This window comes from Chiloscyllium punctatum, chromosome 15, assembly GCF_047496795.1.
Source record: "Chiloscyllium punctatum isolate Juve2018m chromosome 15, sChiPun1.3, whole genome shotgun sequence".
Taxonomy (NCBI): domain Eukaryota; kingdom Metazoa; phylum Chordata; class Chondrichthyes; order Orectolobiformes; family Hemiscylliidae; genus Chiloscyllium; species Chiloscyllium punctatum.
Genome location: NC_092753.1, coordinates 43,091,281 through 43,104,534, shown reverse-complemented (window position 1 = coordinate 43,104,534; position 13,254 = coordinate 43,091,281). Strand labels below are relative to the sequence as shown.

Here is a 13,254-nt window from a genome sequence, read left to right as displayed (position 1 = left end):
GACTGAGAAAGTGAGGAAAAGTATTAAGCATTCCAGTTTATAATCCAGAAAAGATTTCCAAAAAGGAAAATTCGTAGATCTAAGCCCAGGTTTTGCCAGAGCAGGGAAATTAGAGGAAGAAATGGGAAAAACGGGGAAGGAGATTTACACCCATCAGTCATTGAATAAACCACATTATTTATCTTATAATCTTGACTCCTTCAAAAGCTTTCAATACAGTCACAAAATTAAGAATTTTCCCCATTTCCTTATCTATAACATCTTATGTAGGAAGTGAATGAGTCTTTGTGACTCGAATTTCTTCAGTGTCTGAATGGAAAATGTCATTCAGAACTTAATTTGCTCCTCTTCAAGGTTCTATTATAATGAAGTAGTAGCAGGTTGACTTTCATCACTGTGGCCTCATATTTGTTCAAATCCTGGCACCATGCCTAATGTGACTATGTGTCAACTCCTGTCCTCAACTGGCAATTTTTCAATCCAATGACAAGATTGACTGGATAAAGCAATGATGCATTCTCTTCAGATTCAGCTAGCTCATTTGGCCCTCTGTTTGTTATTTATTCATTCAAGGGTTGTGTGAGAGACTCGCAAGGACATTTCAAATTTCTCAAGATGATGGTGATGAGATTCTTGACCCACAGCAGTCTGCATGGTGTAGACACAAACACACAATGCTTTTAGAGAGGGAATTGTGAGATTCTAACCAAACTAGTGATAGTGATTTTTTTTTTCAAATCAGCATTACATTTGACTTGGAGGAGGAACATGATTGTGATCCCACTGAGAATGTTGCCCCTAAATGGCAGGGGGAAATGGGCAGTGAGATGCTATTGAGAAAACCTTGGGGAATTGCTTCAGTGCATTTTGCAGATGAGACACAAGGCTGTCATATTATGTCAACTATGGAAGGGAGAACACTTCAGGGAGTGCACTGGATGTTAATCAAGTTTGATGCTTTGCACTGGAATGACATCAGCTTTTTAAATGTTGTCAGAGCTGCAGTCATGCAGGCAAATGAAGAGTATTTCATCATTAACGCAGATTTGTGGATGATGGAGACGCCATGGGGAGTCAAGTGGCAGAGTTACTTGGTGTAAAATTCTCAGACTCTGATTGCCTTCTAACTATAGTATTAATGCTGCTAGGCCAGTATCTGGTGAATTGTCCCTCACAGGAGGTTGAGGATGTGAGAATCCGATTTTGGGAATGCAATTCAGTATCATTGAAATGTGGTTTAAGATAAATTCCTGTTGGAGATGGTCACTACCTAGCATTTATATGGTACAAATACTACTCATCAATACAAACCATGATGCAGTCTAGGTTTTTGTCACACAGACACCGACTGTTTCAGTATTTGAGAAATTACAAATGGGACTAAAAACAATGCAATCACAAGGGAACAATGCCCATTTGTGACCCAATATTGGTGGGAAAGTCATTTATGAAATAGATGATGATTGACCTTTGAACACTGCTCAGAGGCACTCCTACAAAGATGGGCTGGAGCCGAGATTAATAGTTTTCACAACCTTAGCCACTTTTCTGCCACGCTCCAATTACTGGGCGTGCCTCCAGGATGACAAAAAAAAGAGTGCAAAAAGTTTTCCAACACTTGACTTCTAACTTGTCCTATCCAGAATCAGATAAGGTCACAAGATTGATATGTTGTTTGTCTATATTGTGATGGTTGCATTCTTGTGCAACCCTGCATTATAGAAAAATCAAGCTTTACAAACAGCACTTAAAGTGTTGGTGCTATAAATGCATTACAGCCAACACAAGTTTGAAAAGTTCATGCTTTAGAAACAGTGTACCCAATTTTTCAATCGCATTACAGTGAATTTGCCTTAACGAAACACATGTTATAACAAAATGACCTGTATACCCTGGTGGCATCAAAAAAGTTTGAATTCACATGCATTAGGACTGCACATACCAAAATATTTTGCAAACCTGTTGTATATTTGCAAAAGAAGGATGAAGCCTTTTGCTTTTTTTAAAATCAATTCTCTTCTATGTATAGGCCCAGGGGACACATGCCTACAGTCCAGATGACTCAGAACTATGTGCAGCTGGCTTTGTAGTCAACTGGTTCCTGTTCCCCAGTTGCCACCTCCTCTTGCCTTTTCTCACTTCAAGTTCACCCAGAACTTGTCCAAATCATTACTGAAAATGACAAATGCTGGAGGTCACAGCATTTCAGGCAGCATCCATAGCGAGACAGCAAGATAACATTTCAAATCTAGATGACTTTTCAACAGATCATTCTCTAAAGCATCCAGGCAACTCCTACCTGTGATTTTGCATACACTACATGGCAGAGCAAGAAAGGTCTAAGCCTTCAGAAGTGATTGAACTGAACCCTTTACCGTTGTAGAGGCAAGATGAACAACTACTAAAATAACCTCAGACGAAATACAAATATAATGCACCATGCTGTTGCATTGCAAAGGAATTCAGAATCTTAGCAACTGAGTAGGTGGAGAAGAAAAAGCCAAATGAAAGGAGGATACCTGCTGGACACATACATCCAGCTTAGAACTTCATCTGTTCCCACTTCATCAATGGCCTATGGCTTAAATAAAAAGCACAGAAACAGGGATGGCATTAACAGTCTAGAGGTCTGTTGTTACTTCAGATTTCCTCATGAAAGTTATGTATAACCATCTCTTGTAAGCACAAGTAAAACATATAAACAATGAATTCCAGGAGAAGAGACTGCCAGTGTTTTATTTTTACAATTTACAGACGTGCGAGTTCATTGTAATGCACCAAATATGTGGCTTCCAATAGCACTGCAGATTCTAAGACCAGAATCTAAATTTAGAAGTTATTTGTGTGACACCCACAAAGTGCATTTTGCAGCAAAAAGGACATATGCAAAAAAAGTTAACATGAACAAGCTGATGCTCAAGGTAAGACAATGGCTCCAGTATCTACACTACAGCCTGAAAAAAAATCTTAAAAGTTTGAACAGATTGGTCTTGGTATGCCTGGAACAGACATAAGGGAGGCATCGATTAATATACAAGCCAACTGCAGTTTTAGGAAGTATGGGAAGTATAGTTTATTTATGACATGTTAGTAATGCATTATGTAAATATTCCAAAGGCCTGTCAATTTTGTATTTCTACAACATGTTTGTCTTTTAATTATTCTTGGGAGAAGGATTGTCAGATTGTGGCTCCAGGACCCTGAGAGTTCTTAGTCCAGGTCTATCTAGTAGTTATCAATGGCTAACAACTGAAAAGAATTCCATTTACTGATTTTCCAGTTAATTCCTGGCCACTATTAGTCATATTCACCTTGCAACATACTAGTGAAGCTACACAAAGCCTGCAGCCCATTGCACTTCCATAATTTGTTTCAACAATTCATTGTTTTTGGGAAGCTCAAGTTTTTTAAGGTTTTGCCCTTGATTCAAAACACTGGCCTGAATGCCTGGGCTGGTTTCCACAAACAATGAAGTTGCAACAGCCCTCCAAAACTACTGCAGGCAACAATATTGGCAAAGAAATGTTAACTTAAAACCTTGGTTAAAGGTCATCAAGTTATGAATGAGGAGGAGAAAATCTCTGTATTGGTTGTAGGTTGTGGTTTGGTGATATGTGATCAGTTTGATTCTGTTCTCTCATGGTGAAATGTGAATTTTAAAAAATGTGAAATTTATAAGTTTAATGATGACATTGTAAACATGGTCAATAACTATAAAAACTCATCTGGTTAAGTAATGTCCTTTGGGGAAAGAAATCTGCCATCCTATACTTGCGCTGACCTACATGTGACTCGAGATCCACAACAATATGATTGATTCCTAACTGCCCTCTAAACTAGCCTGGCAAGTTATTCAGTTGCAGCAATCACCAGAAAGTCTCAAACAAAGAAGTGAAATCAGACCTACCAGCTGGCATTGGAAATGGCAACAGCAAACTCAGCCCTGTCAAACCTACGAATTCTTCTGTCCTAACATTTGGAGGCTAGCGCTAAAATTGAGACAGCACCCCACAGACTAGTCAAGCAACCACCTGAAATTGTCATAATCACAGAAATATACTTTACAGACAATGTCCCAGATACTACCATCATTTACCAACAGGGGTAGCGGCACCGTAGGATACAGTGGGACTCTGGACCCAAGGAAGTCTCATGGTATCAGACCAAACATGAATGAGGAAACCTTCTCATTTCCTTCCATTCGACTGATGATTCTGTACTCTGCCATGTAGGAGGCCACTCGCTGGAAACCCTGGACACAGAATGTACTCTGGATAGGGAAGACTAAATCTATAAATATTACCATAAGAATAATACTATTGAAAGTTAGAAAAATAAAAATATTAAAACAAAATTGAAGAGGATATTTTATTATTGGTGGTGGCATTTCTGCCAGTTTTTGATTTAGTTTAAAAAGTTTTTTTGAAAAACAGTGAACTCCAACATTATCAGAATCTCAGAGGAGACTGATACATCATGAAGCTGATGTGACATTATTATATCCAAGTAATTGAGCCGCAGCGATTCACTGATTATCGTCCTTTTGACCCTGCATTAATTGAGTCTTATTTTGCACCATCAGGTTTAGCAACTGTTCCAAGTCAGCCCCTTGATAAGGTTATTTAGTCTTCAAATGCAGAAGATAAAATTAAATAAATCACTGGCAGGAGGCAGAAAAATAAAGTTATTGAATTTTGGGAGGGATGCTGGTGGGGGTTATTATGTCAGTCATTACCTGCCTCCAGCTAGATTCCCATTGTCAACTTATTCCTATTATCCTGCTAATAGGTTGGGAAGCTAGCCATTCAAAATATCCCTCTTTTTATAAGTGGTATCAGTTGACTATAATCAAGTACCTTCATGAATGAAGATAACAAAGATTTGCACCTCAGTAGGTGTGAAAATGAGCCACATTATTTCATGGTTAGTGCTGTAGTGCGAGTTAGGGCCAAATTTAATAGCAGATACACCAGTTGGAGAATTGTTGGGAATCCTGCACTGGCTTTCCACGGAGGCTCAATATTATCCCGTGACAATTGGCCACTCACTAGGACAGTGTCAGGCCTCCACTGAATTAAGGTCTTAATCACACAACTCCCTCTCTGACAAAACGCTGCTGCCCAACCATAGGGTGGCAGCACCTCCAAGATGAAGATAGGATGGGATAGCAAAGATGATCCTCGATAGGAGCATGAGTGACAGTGTAGTTGTTATGGGGGAACTTTAACTTTCCAAATATTGACTGGGAATACTATAGATTAGATTACTTACAGTGTGGAAACAGGCCCTTCGGCCCAACAAGTCCACACCACCCCGCCGAAGCGCAACCCACCCATACCCCTACATCTACCCCTTACCTAACACTACGGGCAATTTAGCATGGCCAATTCACCTAACCTGCACATCTTTGGACTGTGGGAGGAAACCGGAGCACCCGGAGGAAACCCACGCAGACACGCGGAGAATGTGCAAACTCCACACAGTCAGTCGCCTGAGGCAGGAATTGAACCCAGGTCTCTGGCGCTGTGAGGCAGCAGTGCTAACCACTGTGCCACCATGCCTGCCCTATAGTTCAAGTACTTTTGATGAGTCAGTTTTTGTCCAGTGTGTGCAGGAGGGTTTCCTGACACAGTACGTAGACAGGTCAACAAGGGGTGAGGCCACATTTGATTTGGTACTGGGCAATAAACCGAGCCAGGTGTTAGATTGAGAGGTAGGTGAGCACTTTGGTGATGGTGACCACAATTCAGTTATGTTTACTTTAGTGATGGATAGGGGCAGGCATATACCACGGGGCAAAAGCTATAGTGGAGGGGAAGTCAATTATGATGCAATTAGGCAAGATTTAGGATGCATTGGATGGGGAAGGAAACTGCAGGGGATGGGCACAGTTGAAAGGAACAGCTACTGCGGGTATTTGATAATTATGTACCGGTCAGGCAGGGAGGAAGTTGTCAAGCACGGGAACCGTGGTTTACTAAGGAAGTTGAATCTCCTGTCAAGGGGAAGGCGGCGGCTTATGTCAGATTGAGATGTGATGGCTCAATTATGTCACTTGATATTTACAAGCTAGCCAGGAAAGACCTAAAGAGAGAGCTAAGAGGAGCCAGGAGGGGACATAGGATCAAGGAAATCCCTAAGGCTTTCTATGGGTATATTAAGAATAAAAGAATGATTCGAGTAAGATTAGGGCCAATCAAGCATAGTAGTGGGAAGTTGCATGTGGAATCCGAGGAGATAGGGGAAGTGCTAAATGAATGTTTTTTGTCCATATTCACATTATAAAATGATAACTTGGTCAAGGAGAATACGAAGATACAGGCTACTAGATTAGATGGAATTGAAGTGCATAAGGAGGTGGTGTTAGCAATTCTGGAAAGTGTGAAAATAGATAAGTCCCCTGGGCCGGATGGGATTTATCCTAGAGTTCTCTGGGAAGCCATGGAGGAGACTGCCATGCCTTTGGCTTTGATCTTTATGTCATCATTATCGACAGGAACAGTGCCAGAAGACTGGAGGATAGCAATACTGTTCCCTTGTTCAAGAATGGGAGTAGAGACAACCGTGGAAATTACAGACCTGTGAGCCTTACTTCAGTTATGGGTGAAGTGTTGGAAAGGGTTATCAGAGATAGGATTTATAATCATCCAGAAAAGAATAAGTTGTTTAGGGATAGTCAACATGGTTTTGTGAAGGGTAGGTCATGGCTCACAAACCTTGCTGAGTTCTTTGAGATAGTGACCAAATAGGTGGATGGGGGTAAAGCAATTGATGTGATGTATATGGATTTCAGTAAGGCACTTGATAGGGTCCCCCATGGCAGGCTATTGCACAAAATACAGAGGCATGGGATTGATGGTGATTTAGTGGTTTGGATCAGAAATTGGCTAGCTGAAAGAAAACAGAGGATGGTAGTTGAGGGGAAATATTTATTCTGGAGTTCAGTTACTAGTGGGGTACCACAAGAATCCAGTTTGGGTCCACTGTTCTTGCTCATTTATATAAATTACCTGGATGAGGACATTGAAGAATGGGTTAGTAAATTTGTGGATGACACTAAGGTTGGTCGAGTTATGGATAGTTACAAAGGATGTTGTAGGTTACAGACATAGATAGGCTGCAGAGGTGGGCTGAGAGGTGGCAAATGGTGTTTAATGTGGAAAAGTGTGAGGTGATTCACTTTGGAAGGAGTAACAGGAATGCAGAGTACTGGGCTAATGGTAAGATTCTTGGTAGTGTAGATGAGCAGAGAGATCTCAGTGTCCAGGTACATAGATCCTTGGAAGTTGCCACCCAGGTTGATAGGGTTGTTAAGAAAGCATATGGTATGCTAGCTTTTATTGGTAGAGAGATTGAGTTTTGGAGCCATGAGGTCATGCTGCAGCTGTAAAAAAAAACTCTGGTGCGGCCACATTTGGAGTCTTGTGTACAGTTCTGATCACATTATAAGAAGGATGGGGTTCAGAGGAGATTTACTAGGATGTTGCCTGGTATGAAGGGAAGAGCTGAAAATGTGTTGCTGGAAAAGCGCAGCAGGTCAGGCAGCATCCAAGGAACAGGAGAATCGACGTTTCGGGCATCAGCCCTTCTTCAGGAATGAGGAAAGTGTGTCCAGCAGGCTAAGATAAAAGGTAGGGAGGAGGGACTTGGGGGAGGGGCGTTGGGAATGCGATAGGTGGAGGGAGGTCAAGGTGAGGGTGATAGGCCGGAGTGGGGTGGGAACGGAGAGGTCAGAAAGAAGATTGCAGGTTTGGAAGGCGGTGCCTTCCTTGGATGCTGCCTGACCTGCTGCGCTTTTCCAGCAACACATTTTCAGCTCTGATCTCCAGCATCTGCAGTCCTCACTTTCTCCTGGTATGAAGGCAAGGTCTTACGAGGTTACGCTGAGGGACTTGAGGCTGTTTTTGTCACAGAGAAGAATGTTGAGAGGTGACTTAATTGAGACATAGAAGATAATCAGAGGGTTAGATAGGTTGGACAGTGAGAGACATTTTCCTCAGATGGCAATGGCTAGCACGAGGGAACATATATTTAAATTAAGGGGTGATAGATATAGGTCAGATATCAGAGGTAGTTTCTTTACTCAGAGTAGTAGGGGCATGGGACACCCTGTCTGCAACAGCAGTAAACTCACCAACTTTAAGGGTATTTAAATGGTCATTGGCTAGGCATATGGACGAGAATGAAATAGTTAGATGGGCTTCAGATTGGTTCCACAGGTCGGCGCGACATCGAGGGCCGAAGGGCTTGTACTGCGCTGTAATGTTCTATGTTGTATAAGAGACCACCATCAATTTTGCACTGAGCTTCTGTTGAGGATTAGTACTTGTTCCCCTGCAGATGTCAGCAGGATGGAAAAAGGATAATTGGCAGCAAGGACAAGGAGATAATGGATTGCTTTATCTCGACACCGTCCCAACACCAGACCCTTCAAATTGGATACAAAGTACCTTTGAACGAAGGTACTCCTAGTAAGTCACAGACAGGTTTGTTTGGTGCCGACCTTGAATGGAGTGACCCTGTGTAATGCAGGTTAAATAAGACTAATATCAATTCCCTCCAGGTGGGAAGGCTACCCACAAGCCTTTGCATCATGACTCAAGAGGAGGCAGGAAGAAATGGGTTCTGCAGCTCACATCCTCCCACCTGGTTTCATTCCTCAGCCTCGCTCCCCCAGCTTAGCCTCTGGGCCCTGAAGTGTCATGAATAAAAACAACAACAAACTCTTCAAGGAAGTGGTTGACAAGTGGTCATCAACACTGGAAATATTGCATATGTAATTATGCAACTTCTATTCATCAACAGGAAAGATAATAATTAAAACACACCTTACAATATTAATGAGAACATGCTAACATATCAGGATGAAATTTCTGCTTTAATAAAGTCATTAATCCAGAATTTTAAAGCAGTCATCAGAAAATAACATCTGAAAGGGTGAATAAAAATCTTGCAATTGTATTAAAGGCACACATTTGCGAGCTACTAGCTGTGTGTTTACTCACAAGATAATAAAAATTGCATGTTGCCAGTTCCCAGGAAGGGAGGACTCAGACTATAAACAATACAGAATTGATTGTAAAGCCATGGGAAGATAATGTGGGATTACCCTACCATTTGCTCTCTTGCCAACTTGTCTGTAAAATAGCAAAGTGATAATGTTCACAGGTTCAAAAAGAAAGGGGTTACATATTTGTTGAACATCTGTACCCTGAAGTATGTCATTGGATGGTGGAAGACAATCAATGTGCACAAGCCAGATATTAATAATGTTAAGACAAATTGTAGCCGGTCAGAAAATTAGATTTGACAATATGGACATGACTTCACACTAATTGTATATTACAATTAGATCGGCATAGCCATGCTCTGATTGGTTAGTTGTACTCTCATGCTATGAATGATGCAAACCTATTGATTGTAGTGATTGGATTTAGATAATGGTACTCCTTTTAATTGATGTGTGTTAATCTCTTGTAACTGAATCCAAGAATAAAACTGTCACTAACCCTTTCTTCTGGGCATCCAGTGTGTCATAGGACCCTTTCAATAGTTTACAATAAAGGCCTTTTTAGACACACTGAAGATCCCCATCTGGTCACTCTCGGCTGATAAGGGTCAGGAGAGCTGAGCAGCTATCAGACCCCTGCAATATCCAAATGCATTAATATGTGAAACCACTGAATCACAGGAGTTTACTTTGCAGAAACAGTCCATTCAGCTTATCATTCTTTGCTAGACCAATTCAAAGACAATTGCAATGCCCTATTCTCTTTTGCCATGATTCTCTGCTTCAAGTGTTTAGTCAGCTTTCTCTTACTAGATATAATTCCCTTTGTCTCAACTCTCCCTGTGACAAAGCTTTACATGGTCCTGTTACAGCAAAGAACTTTCTCCCATCCTTCCTTCTCTCACTCTTGTATCCTATATCCATGGCTTCATAGCAAAGAGCTTATTAAGTTTAGTCGAACCATCCATACTCAATGTTTTATATACATTCTCCAACTTTCAGTTGATAACCATCATCAAAAAACGACATCACTTTTTAAACAGCATTGCCTTTGCAAAGGCCATTGTGGCTGTCCTTGATTAACCCCTATATTTCAAAATGTTTGCTAATTTTATCTACACTTGTCATATTACATGCTACACTTGCAGCACAGTGATTTACATCACAAGGATGCTATGCATTCATTCAGCGTGGCTGTATTTCACCTGTGATGCATCAGAATTAAAATTATACTGGTCTATCAAACTTTTTTTTCTTCCTAAACTAACAATTCCTTGAACACAATTTAGGTGATTATGGTAGGGATTTTAACTTTCCAAACATAGCCTGGGACTGCCATAGCATTAGGGATTGAATGGAGAGGAATCTCATATGTACAAGAAAATTTTCTGATTCAGTATGTGGATGTACTCAGAGAAGGAGCAAAGCTTGACTTACTCATGAGAACTAAGGCAAGGCAGGTGACAGAGGGGTCAGTGACCATAATTCTATTCGTTTTAAAATAGTGATGGAAAAGGATAGACTGGATCTAAAAGTTAAAGTTCTCAATTGGAGGATGACCAATTTTGACAGTTATTAGGCAAGAACTTTCAAAAGTTAATTGGGAGCAGATATTCGCAGGTAAAGGGACAGCTGGAAAATGGGAAGCCTTCAGAAATGAAATAACAAGAGTCTAGAGACTGTATGTTCCTATTAGGGTGCTGCATGTAGGGAATGCTGGATGAGGAGAGACATTGAAGTTTTGGTCAGGAATACGAAGGAAGCATTTGTCAGGTACAGACAGCAGAGATGGAGTGATTCCCTAGAAGATTATAAAGGCAGTAGGAGTATACTTAAGAAGGAAATCAGGAGGGCAACAAGGGGGACTTGAGATAACTTTGGCAAATAGAGTTAAGAATAATCCAAAGGGATTCTATAATTACTTTAAGGACAAAGCAGTAACCATGGAGAGAATACATGAATAGAATAGAAAATCTTTTATTGTCACGTGTATTCAATATAAAATGCAGTGAAAAGTGTGAACCATCGCTCTACAGAGGCACGATTCACATTAACTTAGAATAAAATAACAGAGATAATTTAAAGAAAGTCCAACTTTTCCTGCTACAGCAAGCTGCTGCCAGAGTCCTGCCCACATCATGCTGCCAAGTGTCCTGCAGATAGGCCCTCTTAAAGATCAGCCTGTGTGTGGAACTGCAGGAGATGGGGGAGATACTAAATGAGTACTTTGCATCAGTGTTTACTGTGGAGAAGACATGGAAGATAGAGAACATGGGAAATAAATACCAACATCTTGAAAATGCCCATGTTATAAAGGAGGTGGTGCTGGATGTTTAAAACACTTTAAGGTGGATAAATCCCTGGGACCTGATCAGATGTAACTTAGAACCCTATGGGAAGCTAAGTGGATGATTGTTGGGACCCTTGCTGAGATATTTGTATCATCAATAGTCACAGATGAGATGCCAGAAGACTGGAGGTTGGCTAATGTGGTGCCACTATTTAAGAAAGGTGGTAAGGAAAATCCACGGAATTTTAGACTGGTGAGCCTGACATCGATGGTGGGCAAGTTGTTGGAGGGAATCCTGAAGGACAAATTTTACATGTATTTGGAAAGGCAAGGGCTGATTAAGGATAGTTAACATGGCTTTGGTGTGTAGGAAATCATGAATCACTAACTTGACTGAGTTTCTGGAAGTAGTAATGAAGAGGATTGATGAGGGCAGAGCAGTGGATGTGATCTATATGGACTTCAGGGAGGCAGTCGAGAAGCTTCCTCATGGTAGACTATTTAGCAAGGTTAGATCACATGGAATACAGGGAAAAGTAGCCAATTGGATACATAATTGGCTTGAAGGCAGAAGACTGAGAGTGGTGGTGGAAGATTATTTTTCTGACTGGAGGCCTGTGACCAGTGGTGTGCCAAAAGGATCGGTGCTGGGTCCACTGCTTTTCATCATTTATATAAATGATTTGAATGTGAAACCAAAATCGGAGGTGTAGTGGACAGCGAAGGTGGTTACCTTAAAGTACAATGGGACTTTGATCAGATGGGCCAATGGGTTGAGGAGTGACAGATATCACATTTTGATAAATGTGGGAAACTGCATTTTGGAAAAGCAAATCAGAGCAGAATTTATTCACTTAATAGTTAGTTTCTGAAGAATGTTACTGAGCAAGAGAGACCTTGGAGTGCAGATTCATATTTCCTCAAAAGTGGAATTGTAAGTAGACAGGATAATGAAGCAGTCATTTGATGTGCTTGCCTTTATTGGTCAGTGCACTGAGTATAGGAATTGGGAGGTCATGCGGTGGCTGTACGTTCACTTTTGGAATACGGTGTGCAATTCTGGTCTCCCTGCAATTGGAAGGATGTTGCAAAAGAGGGTTCAGAACAGATTATCAATGATGTTGCCATGGTTGGAGGGTTTGAGCTATAGGGAGAGGCTAAATAGGCTGGGGCTATTTTCCCTGGAGCATCCAAGGCTGAGGGGGGACCTTATAGAGGTTTATAAAATTATGAGAGACATAGATAGGATGAACAGACAAGGTATTTTCCCTGGAGTAGGGAAATCCAAAGGTTTAAGGTGAGAGGGGAAAGTTTTAAAAGGATCTGAAGGGGCAACATTTTCACACAGAGGGTGATGCATGTATGGAATGCGCTGCCAGAGGAAGTGGCGGAAACTGGTACAATTACAACATTTAAAAGTCATCTGGATGGGTATAGGAATAGGATGCGATTAGAGGGATGTGAACCAAATAATGGCAAGTGGGACTAGATTAATTTAGGATATCTGGTCAGCATGGATGGGATGGACCAAAGGGTTTGTTTCCATGCTGTACATCGGTATGACTCTAATTTAAGATATTTAGACAGGGAAAGAGATAAATAGCAAATAGACAATTAGGATAACTATTAATATAGGAGACCAAATATTCTATGCAGCATTATGGCTTCAGGCAGCCAGCACCATAAAAATGTCAAACAATGAAACAAGGCAGTTGAATAATATAGATTGTAACACATTAGATTAATATCATACAATTTCACCAGATTTTCTTTGAGAGAAAATTTCAAGCAGTTTCACGCTTGTGCTTTTCCCTGTGGTTATTTCTTTTCCTCAAGAGATTAAATAAGTTGTTTGAGTCCATGACAGTGTGAATTGCACATGATGCATTGCAAATAGTGGGCTTAATGTGCTAAATGACCTTTTTCTCATTCCCAACTTGCTAATGTTTCTATA

The 13,254-nt window shown here is 40.9% G+C and overlaps 1 protein-coding gene across 5 annotated transcripts in view; it reads right to left on the bottom strand.

Annotated features, from left to right (window-relative positions):
- Positions 1-13,254, bottom strand: part of igsf11 (immunoglobulin superfamily member 11) — a 183,490-nt gene that overhangs the window by 20,589 nt on the left and 149,647 nt on the right. The window lies entirely within an intron of this gene.